Here is a 23,814-nt window from a genome sequence, read left to right as displayed (position 1 = left end):
GGATTTGGAAGCGCGGTTCCCCAAGGAAATGTTGGACCGCTATCTGCTCCCCAGGCGCTCACCCAGAGTGTTCTCAGTGACTCCCATGGCTGAAGGCCTGCTGCCCTGTCCAAAGGAGGGAAGCCTGTCCCCAGTGTTGCCGCCCGAGGAGTGCTCAGGAGAACTAAGGGGGAGGGGAGGCCTGGAGGCTGAAGCGGCAATCCCAGAACAGCAGGAGGAGGACGCAGCACCCTGTGAAGCTGAAGGGGGCCTGGAGTATGAAATGTTGCCATACTCCCGCTGGGATGAGGAGAGTCCGACACCCTCTGCAGATGAAGAGCTGACAGCCCTGGTCCCAAGCATGTACGTAGTCTGGGAGCCTGCAGTCACCAAGAGCCCCGCAAGCAGAGCACGCCGCCGCAGAGCAAAGCCCCTTCCTATGCAAAAGTCCCCAGAGCAGAAAAAGAGAGAAGAAGTGACGGCCCGGAATCTAGAAGAGAAGCGGTTCCTGAGAAAAGCCCGCCATCAAGAAAGAGGACCCCTTTGCCGTGGTGTTGTAGAGGAATTTAGTTTAAAATCTGGATATAGCTTTATAGTTGCACCTGGTGTCAGAGAAGGAATCTTTGTCAGCCGGAGCAATGTAAGAGCCCATTTACCCAGAGGACATCCAGGAAGAAATCTACATATGGGAGATCTGGTGGAGTTCACAAAGCATCAAGGAGAACGTGGATGGTATGCGCTAGACGTTACGCCATGCCTTAAAACCCTGATTGTGGCCGAGCTGCTTCTATCCAACCCCCAAAGTCAACAGTAACAACAACAGAACAAGATAAAGATAAAGAAAGAATAGAACAAGACAGAGAAAAAGAAACAGAAACAGAAGAAGAGGATAGAGATACAACAGACAAAAACAAAGAACCAATGGAAGATACCACAGACGACGACAGAGACTGTCCAGCGCAAAGGCCCTGGTAAAACAAGCGTTCATGTAAAGAAAAATACAGTTTTAAAGTATTGCAACGTTTAAGAAGTTCAAGTAATGTGCCCACATGAACTTATGTGAGAAACCCTTTTGAAAAATGAACCATTAGGCTACGAACTGGCTATAGCCACAAATTCTCGCAGTGTTAATAGTTACCCCAGAGGTACAATCACCTGGCCATGCCCGTTTATGGGGCCTGGCTCGCCTGTGACCAGGGAGCACGCCTGTTTATGGGGCCTGGCTCTCCACCACAAAGAGGGTACCCTGTCTGCATCAACTGTGGGAGCCGCCTCTACATTCCTGCCAGAAGAGGCCGAAGGCGCGGCTCCACAAGGCAGGGTATACCCTGTTAACCACCAGACCAAGAATGCCGCCTCTACATCCTGCCAGAAGTGGCCGAAGTCGCGGCTCGACGAGAGAGGAAGATCGGAGGAAAGGTCTGGGGAATCGGATGGCCCAGATCTGGTTGCCAAAATGACCAGTGACCTGCCTCCTGAGAGGGTTTTGGATGGGTTAACAGACTTGTGGGTGGAGGGTGGTGAAAAATGGTACCTGGTGTGTTTTACAATGCTTTTATGACTTTTACTGTTTTACCTGTTTTATGCATTTAAAATGTTTTTCTTGCAGCCCGAGGATGTGCTGTTGGTAACTATGGGGGAATGTGGCGCCCCTGACCTGGTCAGGCACCACTGAGTACTGCACCCATGCTGGGGCAGTACAATATAGGTGTTCCCAGAGGCTGAATAGGGTGTGGACACACAAACACTCAGTAACCAGGGACATGCACACTGCTACAGGTGTTAGAGCCGTGCTCTTATTCTCTCTCAGGTAGATGTGGTGGATCGGCCGATTCTGAGCGTGACGCTTCAACACACCAAGACAAGACAAGTCTGTAATGTATTAAAATGAAACTAAAGCTGTTTATTAAAAGGTTACATGGCTTTTATACCCTGTGATTACACAATATGAGACACGTGATATAGTTGCACAATTTTAGGTGGATACCAAATATACACACTTTTTACACACCCATGAATGTGGAGGATCAATACAGACTGGCTTACCTTCTGGTGTAATGGTGTTATACTGTACTGATGTGGTGTTTCCACTATTGGGGACAGAAGCTGTCTCCTGAATTTCGTTTTGTCTCCTAGTTAAACTTCTGGTTTGTATGCGTATTGTTTGAAGAGCAGAAGTGTGCCTTGGTGGTGTGGGTTATAGTTGTAACCGAAGGGGAGACTGAAGTGTGCCAGAGCCCCCAGAGGCATGAAGGGAGGTGTCGTGTACTCCAGAGGTGGGGCTCTGAGTTAATTCACAGGTGCCATTATCCTGTGATATGGGAGAACTACAAGAACGAGGAGGACTAGCAAATGAGGATGAATCCTCTGGCAATCCAGGGAGTCCTGCATTATAATCAGGAGGGGATCCTGGATACGTGGGATATGGAGCGTAATCTTCCGAGTATTGAGGTATTTGTGTGTGTGTATGTGGGGGAGGAGTATAGCATACTGTGCTCACACTGGCTGTACTAGTGTCTCGGCTGGTTGTTGCTTGTGATGGTGCAGATGGTGATGTTGCAGTTCTCTGACTGTGTGTCCCATTTTGAACATTGTTCATTCTACGTCTTATTCTATACTCTTTGTCATCGTCATTTATAAGGGGATGATGGCGCTCAGAAGTCCGGAGCCATGCTGCCACCTGAGCATGATATCCGTGCTTCTGAACCCATTGGTCATTTTCTCGGGCAAACTGCCTCCATCGATGATAATCCAAACAACCTGATTTAGGCATCCCCGCCTTTTTCAGTATCTTTGCACTGTCTTTTACTGCTTTCTCTCCATTTTCCATTTTCACCAAGTCAATCATTTTGAATCTTTGACCAATTCTGTTTGACTTAGTAGAATGTCTGGTAAGACTGGTTCCCATAGTGTTTTAGTTCAAGGGTAGCGATCCCCCGTGTTACCATATCACACTATCTGCTGAACTACCCAAAGGGTGGCGATCCCTGCCTAGTAGTTCTATGCGATTGACTATGTCAGCTAGCTACAAATTCCCTTACGTTTGAATTTAGTATTCACCTGCTAGCAGTCAACGGTGAACCCCTATCTTTCAAGGTAATCAAACCAGCTTTTTCTTTCTTTCCTGTTTGAATCCTAATATACCATTGTCTCAGCAAGTAAAGACACACAAACAAATACAACACAATTCCAATCACAATAGCTATATATTCCTCATTCATCAGAATCATCTGATGCTGATACTTCTATTCCTGAATCCACACCACCGTCTCTATACCTGTAGTTATGAGTAACTTGTGTTCGAATACACGGTATATACCATCCACTACGTGCTATATAACTCCAACTTTTGCCTACTGCATGTGGATGAGGAACAACATGAAGAGGTATTACTCTATATTCCTTTCCTCTCCTTATATAGCTGTATGCTGGATTGGGTGACAAATGAACTCTCTCCAAAATCCACCCCTGTGTTCTCTCTCTTTTTCCCAATGTTACTGAACAAAGACAATTTTCACAAGTCATCTAGTTCCTGTAATTCATTCAAATGCAATGCTATGGCAGTATCCTTAAGCATCAAAGATGCAAAACAAGCGTTATCAATATATAATGCAGAGGCGTTAAAACTATGAAATGGCCTAGGACAAATTAACAATGCTTCTTCCTCAGGACCAAACTGTTTAAGATATATCTGAGACAAACCAAATCCTGAACTCTCCTCCGTTGGGCAAAAGTGTGCATTAATCCTTACAGTTATATACCTTTTGCCTCCTTGGTCTGTGTATGTTAATGCCCAGCCACAGTCATCAATTATTGCTGAACCAGACAACAAAAATATAAATTCGGTACTTATCTATGGCAACAGTTTATTTACATCCAAGAAAAGTGAGATACTGCCTACACAGTCAACACACGTCATTCCAAATGCATGAATCACTAAGTCCGTAACTACACATGAAGCTGCATGAATTTTCACAAGGAAGCACGTAGCTCCCCCGCCTCACTCTATTCCACTCCCCCCCCCCTTTCCCTGTTCTCTGTTACACAGCAGAACAGAGAAAGGAATTTTATACACGTAGGAAAGGCAGAAGCTAGCAGCTTAAAGCAGTGCAGCAATAAGACGGGATCCCAATAAAGCAAGCAAAGTTCAAGACATGTGGATTGAAAGCAAACAGTTGAAAAATAACATAGTAATAAGCAACATTGAACATATAAACAAATTATACAGACAAAACAAACAAGACAAATAACATAAACTACCTGAGGAATGCTTATTTTCCTGTTGCTGACCCCCCAGAACTGCCCCCTCTTGGAAGAGACAACAAATTGAGATCAAAGGCTCAACTTACCCGGGAATGTTGTCGCCTCTTCAAAGCGAGGGGAGAGAGATGTGTTCAGGGCTGGATGGTGGTAAAGAGGAAAATCGGTTGAGCCATGTACTCGCTGGAAGGCCTCCAAGCTGTTAGAGCCGTGCTCTTATTCTCTCTCAGGTAGATGTGGTGGATCGGCCGATTCTGAGCGTGACGCTTCAACACACCAAGACAAGACACGTCTGTAATGTATTAAAATGAAACTAAAGCTGTTTATTAAAAAGTTACATGGCTTTTATACCCTGTGATTACACAATATGAGACACGTGATATAGTTGCACAATTTTAGGTGGATACCAAATATAGTCATTAGGCCATGATGCTTAGGCTCCAAGGAAATACTTGAACATATCACCACATAAGGGAGTACAGTGTCTCAAGGCTATAATGGATATATTTATCATAGCAAAAGCTTTTAAGGGATGTGAATTAATCAAACCTTGTAATACAAGCAGCGTATTCTAAGAGGAGTACATACTTAAAAGGAATAACAATTCTAGGGAACCAAGTGATCACCACAGCAAATAGCAGATGTGGAATAGAACATCAATTACTCATTCCTGGTTGCATAACTGGTCAGACAAAACTTATATGTGCATGAAATTAGAAGTCTGTGGACATAATGGTGAACAGGACAAAATGGCTTCTTTAACAGAGGGGACCCCTGAGCAGACTCAGGGAGGGGGCATGGCTCTCGCCTCCCAGCTTGTGGTGGGTGGTGTCACTGGGAGCAGGGAGTGTGCAGAAGCTGATAGTGAGAGGAAGTGGAGGAGAGAAGTCGCGACTGATGAGGGCAGAGCAAAGTGAGCAGAGCCCTTCCAGACACTGCACCAGTTTGTGGTTACTGACAGGGGAGAAATGGCTACCTGGTAGTGCCGCCCGAAAACCACCTAAGGCCGGAGCGCAGAGAGGTGACTGAGTACGGGGACTGCCAGGAGACCCTGCCCGTGCAGGTTACAGGTTCCCAGAGCAGGGGCCCATTCAGTTGGCCTGCTCAACCTGACGGTGGGGGCACTGCAGACCCTCACCATAACACCACAGAGTCCGGAGTCACGCAAAATTGTGGGGGCCCTTAGGCGACAGAAAGCAGCAGCTAGAATCTTCTAGCTCGACTTCCCTGGGTGATCCCAGCAGGACTGTAAGTCGGGGTCACCTCAAAACACGAGGGCTAGGAAGGCGATTCAGCAGTCACCCCTATTTCAGCCAAAGGGATACTTGGTTCTTCCTGGTCTACCACAGCTACAGTTACTCACCCTGCCATCTGATGTGAGTAAAACCCCTGAAAGACAACTTTGCTGTTTGTGTGAGTCATTCTGCGACCTATGGTGCCACACACTTACACAGGGGTAGAAAGAAATCATACATACAGCTTACAGACTGGTTACTTATAGAAGAATCCATACTGCCACGTTAGCAGCTATGACGTCAACACCCACATGGTATCAGAGTGGTGACTCATAGGCATACTGATGTTAAGGTGAACTCTTGACCAGAGATCACTAGTTGCCTACTGCCCGGCCGAATTGGTATATACCAAGTGCATGCATAAAAGAATTCACACCAGACACAGTCGGATATGAAGTCTCTTCTTGGTCACAGTAGAAAATGGCACCAAACAGACAGAGGAGACTCATGCGTCCTCTTGATATAGGCTAGGGGCGTACACAAGTTCAGATATGCCCATTTAGTGGGACAGTTCATGGGCTAGCGAATGGGGAGATCTGTGTTGCTGTTGATGGGCAGGTCTGACTCCAGTGGATGAAACCATGACGATGGGAGGGACGTCATCTGGTGCATCCATGCTGATGGTTTGGTCTGTGATGTCTTCTAGCTTGACCAGGGGTCTTCTTTCATCTGGACATTCCTTGCATTCCAAGCAAGGTGTGGATAACAGGAAATGGTGGCCATCTTTATATCTGTGTCATGTATATGATCTGAAACCTGAATTATGTAAGGCAAATCGACATATTTCCCACAATGCTCTATGTCCAGAGGTTAATTAAGTATTTCATTTTATGGCTCTCCTCAACAGTCCCCCCTAAATACTTTATTAACCTTCTGACCCTACCGTGGTCCTCTAACACATCAGCTCTAATGCTTTAACTGCAACTTTTTCATTTTTCTATCCGCTATACAAGCAATGCTAAGCCTTTGCCCCCGCTGGTACAGACTGCTAATCAGAGAGTTGATCACATCCCGCACACACAGTTCACAGAGGCACAGGTAACTAGAACAGATTTATTTAATGCTGAAGAGCTTACTCAGAATTTGAGATTAATCGATTAGAAAGAGTAAGGCAATTGTAAGAATAAGCTTCTTACTGCTATGCTGCAGCTTTTTGCGTTACTGTTTCTGAAAGGCTGATTCTCAGTCAATATCCGAGTGCTGTCCGCGTCCTCGAGACTTTTCTACCCGAATACACCTGATTGTATCACAACACTAATGGATCTCTTCTTGTTTCTGGTCTATAATCTACCACCAGGAGGCCTTTAACAAGATCTAACCCTTATGCATGGATCCGATTACCTTCAGTAACACAGAGTAGCACTTTTACGGCTTCAACTACCAACAAATAAAACAATACCAGTTACCTATAAGTGTATGTTATCCTTAAGTCACTTAAACCCTTAAAATAATTGATTGGTTCAGGTCAGATAATGTCTTTCCCACCATGAGCCCTTATTTGTGTAATATTCCTGTACCCATTGTTCCCTTATGGTTATTTCCCATGTATCATCCCCAATCTAGAAATTCTCCATAAAGTTCTATATGAGATAATCCAGCACTATGTGTGTTGTGACCCTCATTCTGCTGGTACGATGGACTCTTTACAGTGTTTGTTGTCTGCAGATGGGTTTTCCCTCAAGCTTCATGGAAGATGCTGTGGTTGGGATAAGCTGGATCGGTCCACCTGATTCTGACTCAGGGATCATTCTGACTTGTCTTTTTAGGATCACCCAGTCTCCTGGCTGGAGACCACGTGCTCCTGACACTGATTTAGGATCTGGAATTGGAGGATACACATGTTTAACACACTATATAGGCAGTTGTATACGGCTCATACATCACTGGTCAGGATATCACACTGTATCTGCAGTATGTGTGAGAAATATAATCACGTTCTAGGTACTAAACCAAAAATACCTTATATAAAGATCGAATTATTAAGGAAAACAAACATTTGTTACATGATTTGCAGCGTCCACCATTATCTTGTGGATCGTTACATGATTATGTTATAATCATTAAAATTTCAAACAACATACACCCATGTGAGTATAGACACAATTAAATATTCCAATAAAGGAGGGGGCAGGGATTGGGGCAATAGCCCTAAACTCTCCCTACCTCGCAGCGGAGGTCGGCACCCTATAAGGCGAATTGGCGCCCCCGCTCACCGACGGCTCACCCTCCCTATCCCTACACTGCTAAGCTAATACGTGCTGCTAATGTCAGTGAGGAAATATAGAAACCGTGAGATACAGGGGATAAAGAGGCGTCAATATGCAATTATATATCCAATTAATTCCCAAAGATTAAATATTCACACTCTGTATTTACATAGCTGTTTGGTAGCTTAAATCAATATGATACAGCAAATTCAAGGACCAAACCCTAAAAGAAATTAAATATCTCACATGTATAACATGTACCCACTGTATCAATATAATAATAATAATAAGGCCAGGTAAAGTCATGAGGAGATTTCGTCCAATCACAAACTCTCCACTGTACAATTCACACTCAGGCTAATAAAATAAACGCATATTTATCAGACACTTAGCATGAAAGAAGCGCAACGCGTTTCTCCCCTCTTCACAGTGGCAGACAGGGGTTCATCAGGGGCATCCCCGGGTACTGACCTCTATAATGACCTCTGCTATAGGATATGTACTTTTACCACTTTTTAGGAACTCCATCTTTACATACCACCAGCATCATGAGTTTTTCAGCAGTAACGTTTTCCACACTGGATATGTTTCAGAGCAGACCTGAAAAGAAATTCACACAACACGCACAAAACTCATATAAACCTACTCATGGTAGATGTATATGACTAATCTGCAATCACCGGAGCAGTAGAGCGGATGAGGGGGGGGTTTCTACGAGGTCTTTACAGTTTTTTCTACCTTAATAGGCACACGTCTTACAAGACTGGAGGTGTCTGGCCACCTGGGTACTGAGCAATGGTGCCGCCCATATCTTGTCCATCCCAACACCTTTGTCACATGGGTTACCTGGGCCATTATTGAGTAGAGCGCTCACGGCAGAGAAAGCTTACCGCCCTTTATCCACAGACCTTCCTCAGTCACTGGCTCCCTGCGTCTCACACTCCGTTCCTTGCTGAATCGCTTGTTCCTGTAAGGATTTAAGAACACAAGGAGTGACCAATGTCACGGACGACGTGACAGGAGCCACCGAGGTACTGGTCTGCTTTGGACTCTCAACTCTAGGCCCATTCACTGCTTCTTTGTTGCCTGCTCCATCAGTCACCGGCTCTTTTGATAACAGGAGAGCGCCTCCACCTGGGCTCATATACACTCTCTACGGTCTTTATAGGTTTATCACGTCACACTCCACATTTTCCTATCTTACCCCTTTCCGCTCTACAAACCACAGTGATCGCAAATCTTCATCTCATTCTCCTATTCCGATGGGAGAGGAGTGGTTTGATTTTTAATACCTCATGTTGCGTAACCTCAGCATATCCAGTGCAGAATCAACCAGCATCTTGGTATCTGGATCCATCTACGGAAAAACTCAAAATCTGCATTAGCAATGGCCTCATCTGAGACATGTTCAAAACCTGACGATTCTTGTTACATCAGAGCAATCATGACATATATGTCTGTCTGCTGTATCCTCCTCACAGATAAAAATATAAAGACAACTTAATAGAAAAACTCAATCGATGAACAAATTAAAACCTTAAATAATGTGTGACTTTCTGCATCATCTTTCCCCCCCTTCTTGAATCTATTATCCAAAACATAATTAGATTCAAAAAGTGTGTGGCCCCGGAGCTCTATATTTAGGTATAAAAGTCACATTGTGTAGATTGTACCTAATCGGGAACAGCAGAAATATTGTTTTTATCTGTAACGTAATAATGGAAAACCCTTTCAATGGCTTTTATAACCTTTGCTTGAACCACAGAAATCTGCATTGCAATCATTCTTTCTATAAAAAGAAAGCAGATTATTCAATACATTAAATATAAAACACAGAATTCCATAAATAATCCACATTCCTTAAATCAAATTATTGTAATTATTAATAAATATATTAATAAATTATTATTATTATTACTATTATTAACTATAATAACGTAGCACACCTTTGGATATTGGATGTAGGGGCGTTCATTTTTGAATCATTGAGGACATTATCAGCATCTCTGTGATACTGTCCTATAACTTGAAGGGATAAAAGAATCTAGAACAAATAAACTGGCCACGTGGGAAAACAAAATGTTGATTTGCCATAGAAAAATTATCTAACAGACTTCTATGCTTGAAAAGCTATCAATGAATCTAAACATGTCCACAGTTGACTTTTATTTCTTTGGGATAAAATTAGTAAAATAAAACTATTGTCAATGACCTTTTTCCAATATAAATTGCAATGAATTAAATGCAAGAAGCACTTTTTTTTTTTTTTTCTCTTGGGCTGCTCTCACAATAGATCGAAGGTGAGATGAAAAGCCTGCCCCACAGGTTTTTTTTTTTTTTTTTCTAAAAGTTGCTACTTCCCCCAAAAACACACTGTTCATTTTCCCTGGACACGAGTGATATCTCTCTCCTTCTGTTGGATTTTTTTATTATTTATTTTCCTTTCTGCAAGACATGGATATCCCATGGATGTATCTATTTATTTATTTATTTTTTTTATTTATTTATTTATTTATTTTTTTTTTTTAAAACATTCAACTCGACTTCCGGATCCTGTCCTGGCTGAGGTGGAAGCTTAGAGGAGAAGCTCCTGCCACCCCTCACAGAAACCGACTAAAAAAAGACCCCCCGGACGAGCCACCAAACAGAGAGCAGCACAGGAGGTTACCTAAAGCAGACAGCTATGGAACGGTACCTCCTGAGAAGTGCTGGGAGCGGTGAGGCAGCCTGGAGAAGCTTTGATATGGACAGAGGAGAAGATAAGATAATGGCGCCGAGCCTGATGGGGGAGGAGCCTGAACGCATGGTGGGAGACACAGAAAAGCAAACACAGAGCTGGAAGGGGAGAGATAAGGGAGATATGAGCGAGGAGACAGGAGATAAGGAAGATATGAGCTAGGAGTCACAGGAGGACACAGCAGGAGAGAGGTGGATGCAGGGGACTGATGACCCTGGATCGCAATGGGAGGATGAAGGGGATATGGAGGCAGAGGGGAGAGAAGATGCAGACAAAGCAGGGCAGCTCAGAGACACAGCAGTGTTGGAGGATGAAACTGACAAACAGCACAGGGAGATTAATCCCACTCAGACTCACAGGAAGTCAAATGCAAGAATTCATAGTACCCCTTCCAAAGGAAACAAAAAGCAGCCTACTACACCAACATCACAAGCCTGCAAGCTATTGGGGGATGGAGGTGGTGGCCCAGTCCAGACAAAGAGAACTAAGAAAACAGCACCACCTGCAGGCCAAGACAAGTACACACAAAAGCTTAATGTGGACTATAAAAAACTGGCTGAAGAAGTGACATCACACTTGTCAAAAGAGGTTAAAGTGGCTATTGAGGCAGCCATACAAACATCATTAGCTAATATGCAAAAACAGATAAATGCCCATGCCTCTAGACTGGCAGAATCAGAGCAGAGAATATCTGACTCCGAGGAGACAATACTGGCTATGCAAGCACAAATAGCAGCTCTAGAAAAATCTAATGAATACTTGAAGGATAAAGCGGACGATTTGGAAAACAGATCGAGACGAAACAACCTACGTATAGTCGGGTTGCCAGAGTCTGTGTCGATTGGACAGTTGGATAATATATGCGAATTGGAGCTACCGCAGGCCCTGGGCATAAAGGCGAAATTCAGAGTTGAAAGAGCCCACAGAGTGGGTCCACTGAGACACCAGGAGGCGAATAAGGGAGAGGGCCAAAACTCAAACAAGAATACCCCGATAAGAGCCAGGAAGGTGATTGTCAAGTACCTTGATTATAAGCATAAGGAGGAAATATTGAGGGCCTTTAGAGAACGAAGGCGTCCACTACAATATCAAGGCAACAGACTGCTAATTTTTGGGGATTATTCAGCGGAAGTATCCAGAAGGAGAAAAGAATTTACCAAAATTTGCTCATTTCTGTACAACAAAAAAGTAAAGTGCCAGCTATTATACCCTGCTACACTGAAAGTTAGAAACCCCAATGGCTCGTTTGTATACTACAAGGACTACAAAGAAGCAGAAAACATTCTCATGGCAGAGCTCAACAAGACTAGGTCAGAAAGGCAAGAAAAAGGAGCTAGTGGAGAAGGGAATAATAGAAGAGGATCCCCCACAAGCTCAGGAAGAGATGTGGGACGTCTTGGGGGACAAAAGCAAGTCGAGACCAGGGAGGAAAGGAGGCCAAGCCCGGGTCGACAGCATAATTCTCGCCTGGAACACAGGAACCAACCCTTGGAGAGAAACCATGATACCTGAACTGGAACTCGCTCATTGTTTTTCCTTTTTTTGCCTGTTTTTTTTTTTTTTTTTTTTCTCTTCCCAAACAGGGAGAGGCGTTGAGGAGGATGCATTACGGAGAGAGGGTTGGGGAGGCGAGAGGAGGAGGGGGAAGGGAGAAAAGAGAGGAAAACATCCCAAAGTCTGGGTCCTCTTCCCCCCCCCCTCTCTTTTTTTTTTTTTTTTTGTTCTTCTTCTTTCTTTCTCCATCTTCTCTCCCCTTGGTCTTTTTTTCTTTTTCTCCTTTGTCCAGGAACATCATCCAAATTCAAATGAAGTGGGCCTGTTCTGGGCGGACTGATGGCTACCTGGAGTCAGAGATAAGTAGGACTGGAGAATCTTGCTGAGGTTTTGACATACTGTGCTAATTTTTGCATAATTTTCAAAGGCTTATTCAAGTTAGTCCGGGGATAGAACATATATTTTTTGGGGGGTGATTAGGGAGCTACATATTTTGGCTAGGAATAGGGGAGCTCACCAACGTGGCGGGAAGTGCCGTGGATTTCTCGGAAGGGAAAATATGTTTTACAGTTACATGCTTTTTGTTGTATTTGTTATATTTGCAAGGTGGGGAAAGGGAGTGTCGATTTTGTGGTACCAACTGTGATTCTAGTGTCGAACATCTCGTCTTCCTTGATGCAGGGGCCCATAGGGGAGGGAGTAGTAAAAGCAGAATACACAGGTAAACATGATACAGATAACTACGTGGAATGTTAAAGGGCTGAGATCACCTAACAAACGAGCAATGATATTGAGACATCTGAAAAGACTAAAGACAGACATTGCCTTATTACAGGAAACCCACTTGGGGGGGAGGACTTTTTCCGCATGAAGAAACATTGGGTGGGCACCGTTTACGGGGCAGCGGCACAAGGTAGAAAAGCGGGCACTATGATTCTAATAAATAAACAATTCAGTCATGAGGTAGTGGCACATGAGGCAGACGACCATGGAAGGTGGCAGCACTTAACAATCGTTAGTCCAGCGGGTAAACTCAGTATTTATAATGTCTATGGCCCAAATTCACAACAAATCACATTTCATGATGACATAAAGGCCACCATATTAGCAGATGGGGAGGCTAACATTATAGTGGGAGGCGATTTTAACACCGTCCCAGACTCAGCTGAAGATAGGAGGAGGGGCGAGGAGGGGACAGCTAATGTGGGCAGGAGTTTAGACAATAGGGATGTAACATTAGAAGACGTAGGACTGAAAGACATCTGGAGACTAACTCACCCACATGACAGAGAGTATACACACTTCTCTCACCCTCATGATAGCTGGTCACGTATTGATCAGTTCTGGATCTCGCAAGACTTACTGAGTGGAACGCAAGATTGTGTGATAGAGAATATGGTGATCTCTGATCATAGTCCGGTGAGATTGGGCATTAGAGAGAAATTCAGGAGAGGTACAGATATCATATGGAGATTCCCATCGTTCCTTCTCAGGCAAGATAATTTCCATAAGGTGCTACAGGAGTGGTGGGGAGAATTCGCAGAGGACAATAAGGAACATAGAGAGTCCCCAGTGATATTTTGGGAAACGGCAAAAGCGGTCCTAAGGGGCCGTCTGGTGGGGTACGCAGCCATGATCAAACGGAAAACCAATGAGAATTATAATTTCCATAGTGAAGCAGTACGGGTAGCATATACAAATTATGTGACAAATAGATCTCCCATGACAAAAGGCAGATGGCTGGAGGCAAAAGAGGGATTTGACGAATGGGCCAAAAAAAAGGAACAACTATTCTGGTCGCACAAGGAGGTTGACTTACATAGGTTTGGCAACAAGGCGGGAAGGATGTTGGCCAATCTGGCAAGGGGCAGCAGAAAGATGACAGTGATCTCTAAACTGAAAACAAAGGGGGGAGAGGTGACTACGGATCCTAAGGACATTAATAAACTGTTGGGAGATTACTATAGAAAACTATATGGGTCAGGGAATAACGACATGACTGATGAGGCAGAGTGGCTAAGACAAGCCCAAATTCCTAGCTTGACGGAGGAAGATTTGAGTGCCTTAAACGCAGATATCACAGTAGAGGAGGTGACGAGAACAATTGGGGAGCTTAACACCAACAAGGCACCGGGACCTGACGGTTTCAATAGTGAATTCTATAAGGCTCTGAGGGATCTGATCTCGCCGGATCTAACCTCAGTCTTTAATGCTTTCCTGGGAGGGGCGGAAATACCCAAAAATTCCAACATAGCATATATTAAATTACTCCCCAAGGGAACCAAGGACCTGGATGATCCCTCTAGTTATAGACCTATATCGCTCATAAATCAGGATTTAAAAATTATGTCCAAGATCATGGCTAATAGACTGGCCGAGATCTTACCTAGGATCATTACGAATCACCAGGTGGGGTTTATTAAGGGGAGAAATGCCGTTACCAATATCCGAAAGACAATTCTAGTGGTAGACGCGGTTAGACTGGGTCTCACTGAGGGAGGGGCTAGACCTGCCCTAGTTACACTTGACGCAGAAAAAGCGTTTGATAATGTAAATTGGGGGTGGTTAGACAGGGTAATGGAGGCCATAGGGATTGTAGGCAAGATGAGACTTTACATTAGAAACCTTTATGCCAACTCGGGAGCTAGGGTACACACTCCGGGCTTTCTATCAGACGTGTTCCCTTTGATGAAGGGAACAAGACAGGGCTGCCCATTATCTCCTCTTTTATTCAACCTGGCAATCGAGCCGTTGTCAAGAATACTACAGGGACAAAATAGCTTTAAAGGAATCAAGATAAGGGGTTCAGAAGTAAAGACAGCGCTTTTTGCTGATGACATCATACTTTATATGGGGGACCCCGGTGCGGATTTGCCACAGACTCTTGCCTTGATTGAAAAATTTGGCTCATTCTCCGGTTTCAAACTGAACAAAAAAAAATGCGAGATCATGTTCCTAAAGGGGCATCATGGGACAATGGGGGGACAAATAAGGGATGGCTGTCTATGTGGAATTCCTATAGCACAATCTTCAATTAAATACCTGGGAGTGCATATAGGAAGATCGGTGGAAACAATCTATAACTTGAACTATGGACCGCTAATCAGGAAAATTATAGTTCAATTAAAGGGATGGAAAGGTCTGCCACTTCCATTACTGGCAAGATGCCACCTGATAAAAATGATGAGCTTTCCTAGGCTGCTGTATCCCTTCCAGACAATCCCGCTATTGCTAAAACTAAAGGATGTGAATAAGCTCAACTCCGCGTATACAGAATTTCTGTGGAGGGGAAGGAAACCCAGAATAAAGCTGCGTACGCTGATGAAGTCAGCAGAGGAGGGAGGTCTAAACTTTCCAGATGTCCAAGGGTATAATCTTGTATGTATCATGAGGCATGTAATTGATTGGGTGAGAGGAACGAGTAGGCACTCAGATCATGCGATGGAAACTAAATATGCGTCACCGTGGGATCTGACGTCCATTCTGCACTCCCCACTATCCAGGGTTGAAGGGCACATAAGGAACTCAATTATATTCCGAGACACCATGCTAACATGGAAGTCGGTAAGGAAAAAACTGGGGCTCTCATGGAAAGTGTCCAAGTACTTGAACCCCTGGGCATTCCCAAATTTTCCCCTGGGACGAGAAAACAAGCTATTTACTAGATGGAAAGAGAGGGGAGTCAGGAGAATGATAGATGTTATGAATGTGGAGGACAGGAGGTGGATGACAGGTCGGGAAGTGTTGGATAAGTACAACCTTAATAGCTCACATGTCATCCAGTATGAACAATTGAAACATGGAATAATAGGAGACCTGGGTGTGGTTGGAAGAGAGCTGAACAGAAGTTCGATTGATGAGTTACTGGAATGTGATGTAACAAGTATAAATGTCTCTAAAATGTATCGATCGCTAAGGGGGGTGCTTATCTCACGGGAGGATAGTCGGACTTTAAAAGCGTGGGGGAAACAATTGGGAAGGGAAGAAGTGGTGGATGATATACTGAGAGGATGGGTACAAGTGCGGAAACATATTACCAATGAGAGATGGAGAGACACTCAATTCAGAATTCTACATAGGGCCATTATAGGTTTCAACATACCAGGTAGGGATAGGTGGTGTCCTAAGTGTCAAAAAGAAAAAACGGATATGCTGCATGGGCTATGGGAATGTGAGACAATCGCTAGGTTCTGGAACCAAGTCAGACTATTTGCCCAGTCAACATGGGGAATTTTCAGCAAACTAGACTTAATGGTGTGGATTTTCCACTCCTTTGAGGGAGGAGTAGGAGGAGGACCGAGCACGCAGGAAAAGAGGAAATACGCAATAACGCATGACATAGCCATGATAGCTAAGCGTTGCATCTTAAAACACTGGATTCAAAGGGAGGGCCCATCCATAAAGGAGGTTGTGGGCGAACTACACAACCTTCTGAAGTGGGAAAAACTAGAAGCGGAGAGGGATAAAGATGGGTTGACAGCCAAGTTTTTTGTGAGATGGAGACATTTTATTGAAAGCCAATTCACACAGGGAGAAATAATTAACCTGATGGCACCTTTTGTTCACTCGGAGTGGTATATCCTGAGCGATATCCAGGACAGCCTGGGTAAACTGAGAATCACCTAGGAGGGGGCTCTGGCGGGAGGGGGAGACGAGACGGTTGGGAATACCAAGACACGCTAGCAAAATTGAAATCATTCAGGGACGACACAGAGATTTAACGAATTGTATTGCATATGTTATATTATATTTCATTACCTCTGTTTTGGTTTAATGTTACTGTATACTATCTTAAATCGAACAGCAACATGGAACTCCAAATTGGGGTATCACCCACCTCTATGTCACATTTTGTCAGACGAATGTTCTTCTTTTGCAATGATACTTGTTATGTTTTTACAAATTTGAAAAATCAATAAAAAACGTTTTGGAAAAAAAAAAACATTCAACTTTCAGGATTATTTGCCATATTCGTAATTGGAATATGTATTATTTATCATGACATCTGCCGCAAAGGTACGTTTATTTTAAGGTTTTTCTCTTATTCTTTTATTGCTTATTAATTTAATAAGATATTGCTCCTTGTGACTGTCCTGACTCAATCCAACCTGCACCCTGGATCTATATTAAGTGTCTTCCACAACTCCCCAATCATTCAATGTTCCATCCTTTAGTGCTATAAACATTTACTAACACTTCATGTTATTCAGTGGCTGCAGTTTTGTCAGCTTCACTGAGGCCTATAGAAAATGGCTCACTCTGTCTTCTTTGTCTCAGTCATGCCTCAGCCATGTGCTTCATCCACCATTTTAAAATCTGTAGGAACATGTGGCAGAGAAAAGGGAAAATTGACCTCACATCTGCTCAAACTCTTTCTCCCCTCTTTTTTATAGTCTGTACTTATACATATATATATATTTATACACACACATATGTCCTAGATCTAAGTCTAATTATAGATAAAAACACTTATTTTTCGGTCTAAAGCCAGCTTTACACCTTACAATTAGGTATGCGATGTGACACGCCCAGGTCGCATATGCGATTGAATGAGATTGCATGTAGGTCGTTCATTTGCTGTCACACGTGCGTTAGTAGCCTATGTTAAATTGATCAATATTGTGTGCGATCCTTTAGATCATGTGTTCTGTGACGTATGCATCGGGCACCCTTTTTTTTTTTTATTTATTGACTTGCCAAGCGTGTGTAATGTGTAGGGATGCGTTTTTACTATGTCATCTGCCATTCAGCTCTGCTACATGGCCGCTGACAGCAGCCACAGACAGCCATGTAGCAGCGGTGAATGGCAGATGACAGCAGACACAGACAGAGCCGCACTGTCAGAATAAACTCGGGTGAACCTCACCCGACTTCACGGTCATGCTGCGGCTCTGTCTGTGTCGCGTCCTGATTAGCGGTCACCAGTGAAGGGCTCACCGGTGACCGCTAATCTCCTGAGTAACTGAAGTGACCAGCCCTCTCTCATACTCACCAATCCCCGATCCCCGGCGCTGCACGGCGTTCACACTGCTGAGGCGGCTTTTACTGTTTTGAAAAAGCCGGCCGCCCATTAAACAATCTGGTATTCCCTGCTTACCCCGCCCACCGGCGCCTATGATTGGTTACAGTGAGACACGCCCCCCACGCTGAGTGACAGGTGTCACACTGCACCCAATCACAGCAGCCGGTGGGCGTGTCTATACTGTGCAGTGAAATAAATAATTAAATAATTAAAAAAAACGGCGTGCGGTCCCCCCAATTTTAAAACCAGCCAGATAAAGCCATACGGCTGAAGGCTGGTATTCTCAGGATGGGGAGCTCCACGTTATGGGGAGCCCCCCAGCCTAACAATATCAGCCAACAGCCGCCCAGAATTGCCGCATACATTATATGCGACAGTTCTGGGACTGTACCCGGCTCTTCCCGATTTACCCTGGTGCGTTGGCAAATCGGGGTAATAAGGAGTTATTGGCAGCCCATAGCTGCCAATAAGTCCTAGATTATTCATGTCAGGCGTCTATGAGACACCTTCCATGATTAATCTGTAAATTACAGTAAATAAACACACACACCCGAAAAAATCCTTTATTGGAAATAAAAAACACACACACATTCCCTGGTTCACCACTTTAATCAGCCCCAAAAAGCCCTCCTTGTCCGGCGTAATCCAGGATGATGCAGCGTCGCATCCAGCGCTGCTGCATGGAGGTGACCGGAGCTGCAGCACACACAGCCGCTCCGGTCACCTCCACACAGCAACTGAAGACAGCCGCGCGATCAGCTGAGCTGTCACTGAGGTTACCCGCTGTCACTGGATCCAGCGGTGGATGCAGCGGTGGCCGCGGGTAACCTCAGTGACAGCTCAGCTGATCGCGCTACTCACCGCCGCTCCGGTCAGCTCCAGTCAGCAACTGAGGTGAGTAGCGCGATCAGCTGAGCTGTCACTGAGGTTACCCGCGGCCACCGCTGCATCCACCGCTGGATCCAGTGACAGCGGGTAACCTCAGTGACAGATCAGCTGATCGCGCGGCTGTCTTCATTACCTGCGTGGAGGTGACCGGAGCGGCTGTGTCTTCTGCAGCTCCGGTCACCTCCATGCAGCAGCGCTGGAAGCGACGCTGGAGCATCCTGGATTACGCCGGACAAGGAGGGCTTTTTGGGGCTGATTAAAGTGGTGAACCAGGGAATGTGTGTGTGTTTTTTATTTCCAATAAAGGATTTTTTCGGGCGTGTGTTTATTTACTGTAAATTACAGATTAATCATGGAGGGTGTCTCATAGACGCCTGACATGATTAATCTAGGACTTATTGGCAGCTATGGGCTGCCAATAACTCCTTATTACCCCGATTTGCCAACGCACCAGGGTAAATCGGGAAGAGCCGGGTACAGTCCCAGAACTGTCGCATATAATGTATGCGGCAATTCTGGGCGGCTGTTGGCTGATATTGTTAGGCTGGGGGGCTCCCCATAACGTGGAGCTCCCCATCCTGAGAATACCAGCCTTCAGCCGTATGGCTTTATCTGGCTGGTTTTAAAATTGGGGGGAACCGCACGCCGTTTTTTTTAATTATTTAATTATTTATTTCACTACACAGTATAGACACGCCCACCGGCTGCTGTGATTGGGTGCAGTGTGACACCTGTCACTCAGCGTGGGGGCGTGTCTCACTGTAACCAATCATAGGCGCCGGTGGGCGGAGAAAGCAGGGAATACCAGATTGTTTAATGGGCGGCCGGCTTTTTCAAAACAGTAAAAGCCGCCTCAGCAGTGTGAATGCCGTGCAGCGCCGGGGATCGGTGAGTATATGAGAGAGGGGGATAGACTGACATGGACAGAGAGAGAGGGACAGAGATAGTGACCGACTGACAGAGATTAGTGAATGACAGACATTGTGAGGCGCTTCAGAACGCAGCTTTTCAGCTGCGCTCTGAAGCAGACCTTTTTTAAGCTGCGGTGCAGAGCGCACACCTGCGCACATAGCATCAGACAACAAAATCGTATGAGGGATGTCACACGTTTCAATTGACTAGTTTCGTACTACCAAACGTCCAATGTATGAGGAATAAACGACGTGTATGCGATCACCGTATTTTTGTTCAATATCCATCGCATGTAGGTTTCACACGCAAATACATCACGAACGATGCCGGATGTGCGTCACTTACAACTTGACCCCGACGACGGATTGAAAGATTTATTGAAGTGTGTAAAGCAGGCTTTAGTATATAGTACTCCATCCAATCCATTGCTCAAACATTTACAGAGCACATGGTCTTCTTCACACAAACCCCTGACTCACTTTGTTTTCTTTGTCTCAATCATGCTGTAGCCATGTGCTTCGTCCACCATTTTAAAATCTGATCTAAAATGTCTGCCTCCATGACTAGCACATGGTTTATCACAGGATTGTGGCCTAGAGTCCCCACATCTCAACACAGTCCACTCATCCGGATCTTTCCGGCACAACTAGACACCGCTTCATCAATTTTTCCATCTTTCTCTCAAGATAAACAACACCAACAAAACCAACAAACAAACACAGGACTAGATGACTCACAACTGACACACAACTTGAACACTGAGTAAAGTTTTGTAAAGCCTGCAGCAGGCGCCTCGTCACGGTGTCCCTGCCCAGTTTCTACATGGTCCGTAATTCATAAAGACACCAATGGTGTCACCCCTGGCTACAAGGTGCCCGTACCAGCCGATTCACGTCCAGCGCTTTTTCTAGACCCCAAGACACCTCATACCAATTATATCACCCAAGCTTGCGCTAAGACCCAATGGTATCCGTACCAGCCATTTCACGTCCAGCGTTAGGCCCCAAGACTACCACGTACCAGCCACAATGCGCAACTTAAACGCTATGCCCCAATGGTATCTGTACCAGCCATTCCACGCTACACTGCGCTAGGCCCCAAGATTACCACGTACCAGCAGTCCCACGTATTTCCTCACAGAGCCATAAACTGTACCACAGGCTACAACCGTATACTATACCACAGACAATATCCTTTACCATATCAACAAATTTGAGAGCCCGTGAAAAACACGTGCCTAACCTGACCAATTAAAACCTGCCCTATATCTCTAGGTCTTGTACCAAACCGTATTAACTACTTAAGTTTCCACTAGAACCACAAACCATATCACAGGCGACAACTAACAGAACTCATAAACCCACATGCTCTCTTCACAAATACACAACAGGCAGCAGGCAACTGAATATGTGACGGTTCTTCCGAGATTAATATGGCCAATAGCCGTGAGACCCGTCTGCCCGTCAACAGATACCCCAACAAACCGGACACAGTCAGGCAATCAGTGCCACACACCCCACCGAGACCACGGGAAGACTACAGATTATGAAAAATCAGCAGACTTACCATACTCTCGTTAGGAAGTGATCAGTTTCCTGGGGTGTCCAGCACGTCATGCCATTCCAGTTGCCGGTTCATCAGGATTTCAGGTGTCTCCGTCTATTGGCCGCACGTTGGGCACCAATAATGTTAAGGTGAACTCTTGACCAGAGATCACTAGTTGCCTACTGCCCGGCCGAATTGGTATATACCAAGTGCATGCATAAAAGAATTCACACCAGACACAGTCGGATATGAAGTCTCTTCTTGGTCACAGTAGAAAATGGCACCAAACAGACAGAGGAGACTCATGCGTCCTCTTGATATAGGCTAGGGGCGTACACAAGTTCAGATATGCCCATTTAGTGGGACAGTTCATGGGCTAGCGAATGGGGAGATCTGTGTTGCTGTTGATGGGCAGGTCTGACTCCAGTGGATGAAACCATGACGATGGGAGGGACGTCATCTGGTGCATCCATGCTGATGGTTTGGTCTGTGATGTCTTCTAGCTTGACCAGGGGTCTTCTTTCATCTGGACATTCCTTGCATTCCAAGCAAGGTGTGGATAACAGGAAATGGTGGCCATCTTTATATCTGTGTCATGTATATGATCTGAAACCTGAATTATGTAAGGCAAATCGACATATTTCCCACAATGCTCTATGTCCAGAGGTTAATTAAGTATTTCATTTTATGGCTCTCCTCAACACTGATACCATGTGGGTGTTGACGTCATAGCTGCTAACGCGGCAGTATGGATTCTTCTATAAGTAACCAGTCTGTAAGCTGTATGTATGTCTTATTTTTTCCCTGAAGAAGGAGACGGTCCTTGTCTCTGAAACGCGTTGGATTGCTAAAATAAAAAAGAGATTGCTTCATTATCCTGACATCAGTGATTTTTTAGCGCGGCATAAACCCGTTTTTCCTATATGATATAGTTTACCACATTTTGCACGGGGCCGCTGCTTGGACCACGCGGACACTCACATGCTTGCTAAGGAGTTGTGACTGGCACAACCCGACCAGGTGAGTGTACCTCTCTTTACATCTAACGGTAAATACCGAGTAAGACCCTATTGCGCCTTCTGTCTCACCATCTCTAGTGTTTCAAACCGGGAAGTCCTACCTACAAAACATCGAGTGCAGAGGAGAGAGACTTTGACTACCAACCCGGCTGTGGGATGAGATACACCCGTCTGCGGCAGCCGGCCACCATCGCCTTGGTTTACCACAAGACTCGTGTGCCTTATTCGACCGTGAGTAACATCCCCGGCTCGGCCGGGTGCACTGGCCCCTGCAATCACCATCCTCAGCATAGAGACACTGGACTCCGGGACATCCATCCCTACCCACGGAGGGGTTAACATCCAGCTGCCAGACCATCGCCCCCGGGAGCCCCGCAACAGCAGCGGTGGTGCAACACCTCACCACACACCGTGGGTGGCGTCACAGACAGTTTACTACAAATCCTGTACAAATACGTCCCCTTTTAGTTGAAGTGTCTGCGCGACCCCCGGGTCCAGTAGAATCCCACCCTGCGGATCCGGCGGGCGGCACATAAGCACTCTGTTATAATAAACGGTTTGACTCTGTTGTAAAGACCTGATTCTGTGTCTTTCCTATGAGCGTCTCCAAAGAATACGGAGTTGGTGCCAATCCTATCATTCTCATTACTACTTGAGTGAATAAGAGATTCCAGTCTCTAACAGGGGGCTAACACATTACTGAGGGGCATACACATTACTGGTGGGCATTATTATTATTTATTATTATAGCACCATTTATTCCATGCGCTTTACAAGTGAAAAGGGTATACATAACAACAAGTACAATAATCATGAAGAATACAAGGCACAGACTGGTAGAGCAGGAGAGAGAATATGGGGGTGATTTAACCTTTTATATTTTTGAAAGCATTTTTTTTCTGCATGTTTTCCCAGCGTTAACCGCTTCCCGACACTGGATGTATCGGTGCATGCTATTTTCCAGTGCGCTTACGCAAATGGACGAACCGGTATGTCTTGGCAATCATGCAGCCTGCCGCTGCTGCTCGGATCCGGATCTGTGGTGGCTCGAGGGGTCTCCGGACCCGGGGGTCGGGGTCGCGCGGTCACTCGGAATAAAGGGGGGATATTTACGGGGGATTGTATGGACAGTTCATGACGCCACCCGTGGTGCGTAGTAAGATGGAGTACCACTGCTGCAATGGGGAGTACCCGGTGGCGATGGTGTGGGCAGCCAGATGTTTAACCCCTCCACGGGTAGGGGGGATGCCCCGGGGACTCAGTGTAGGTGACAGGGAGGTGCCGTTGGGACGGTCAGGGATCACTTAAGTACTCACTCAGTCCAATAACGTTGACACCGACAACCGTGATAAAGCAAAGTTCTTGATATCGCTGCAGCAGAGAGGGAGCACGTCTGGATCCCATGCCCATTGGTGTTGCTTGTTACCCTGTGGCCTTTTCCGTGGCACCTTAATTC

The 23,814-nt window shown here is 45.3% G+C and overlaps 1 protein-coding gene across 4 annotated transcripts in view; it reads right to left on the bottom strand.

Moving 5' to 3' along the window:
* Positions 1-23,814, bottom strand: part of LOC142311971 (uncharacterized) — a 240,593-nt gene that overhangs the window by 96,151 nt on the left and 120,628 nt on the right. For 3 of the 4 annotated variants that reach the window (XM_075350834.1, XM_075350836.1, XM_075350835.1), the window contains one exon: positions 4,329-4,531. The exons of the other annotated variant lie outside the window; for it this stretch is intronic. The gene's annotated coding sequence lies outside the window, so the exon portion shown is untranslated. The remainder of the gene's footprint in view (positions 1-4,328; positions 4,532-23,814) is intronic. 4 annotated transcript variants of the gene reach the window in all.

The sequence above is a fragment of the Anomaloglossus baeobatrachus genome, chromosome 5 (assembly GCF_048569485.1).
Source record: "Anomaloglossus baeobatrachus isolate aAnoBae1 chromosome 5, aAnoBae1.hap1, whole genome shotgun sequence".
NCBI lineage: Eukaryota > Metazoa > Chordata > Amphibia > Anura > Aromobatidae > Anomaloglossus > Anomaloglossus baeobatrachus.
The sequence above is the reverse complement of the archived record's forward strand: the minus strand, read 5'-3'. Positions and strand labels throughout refer to the sequence as shown.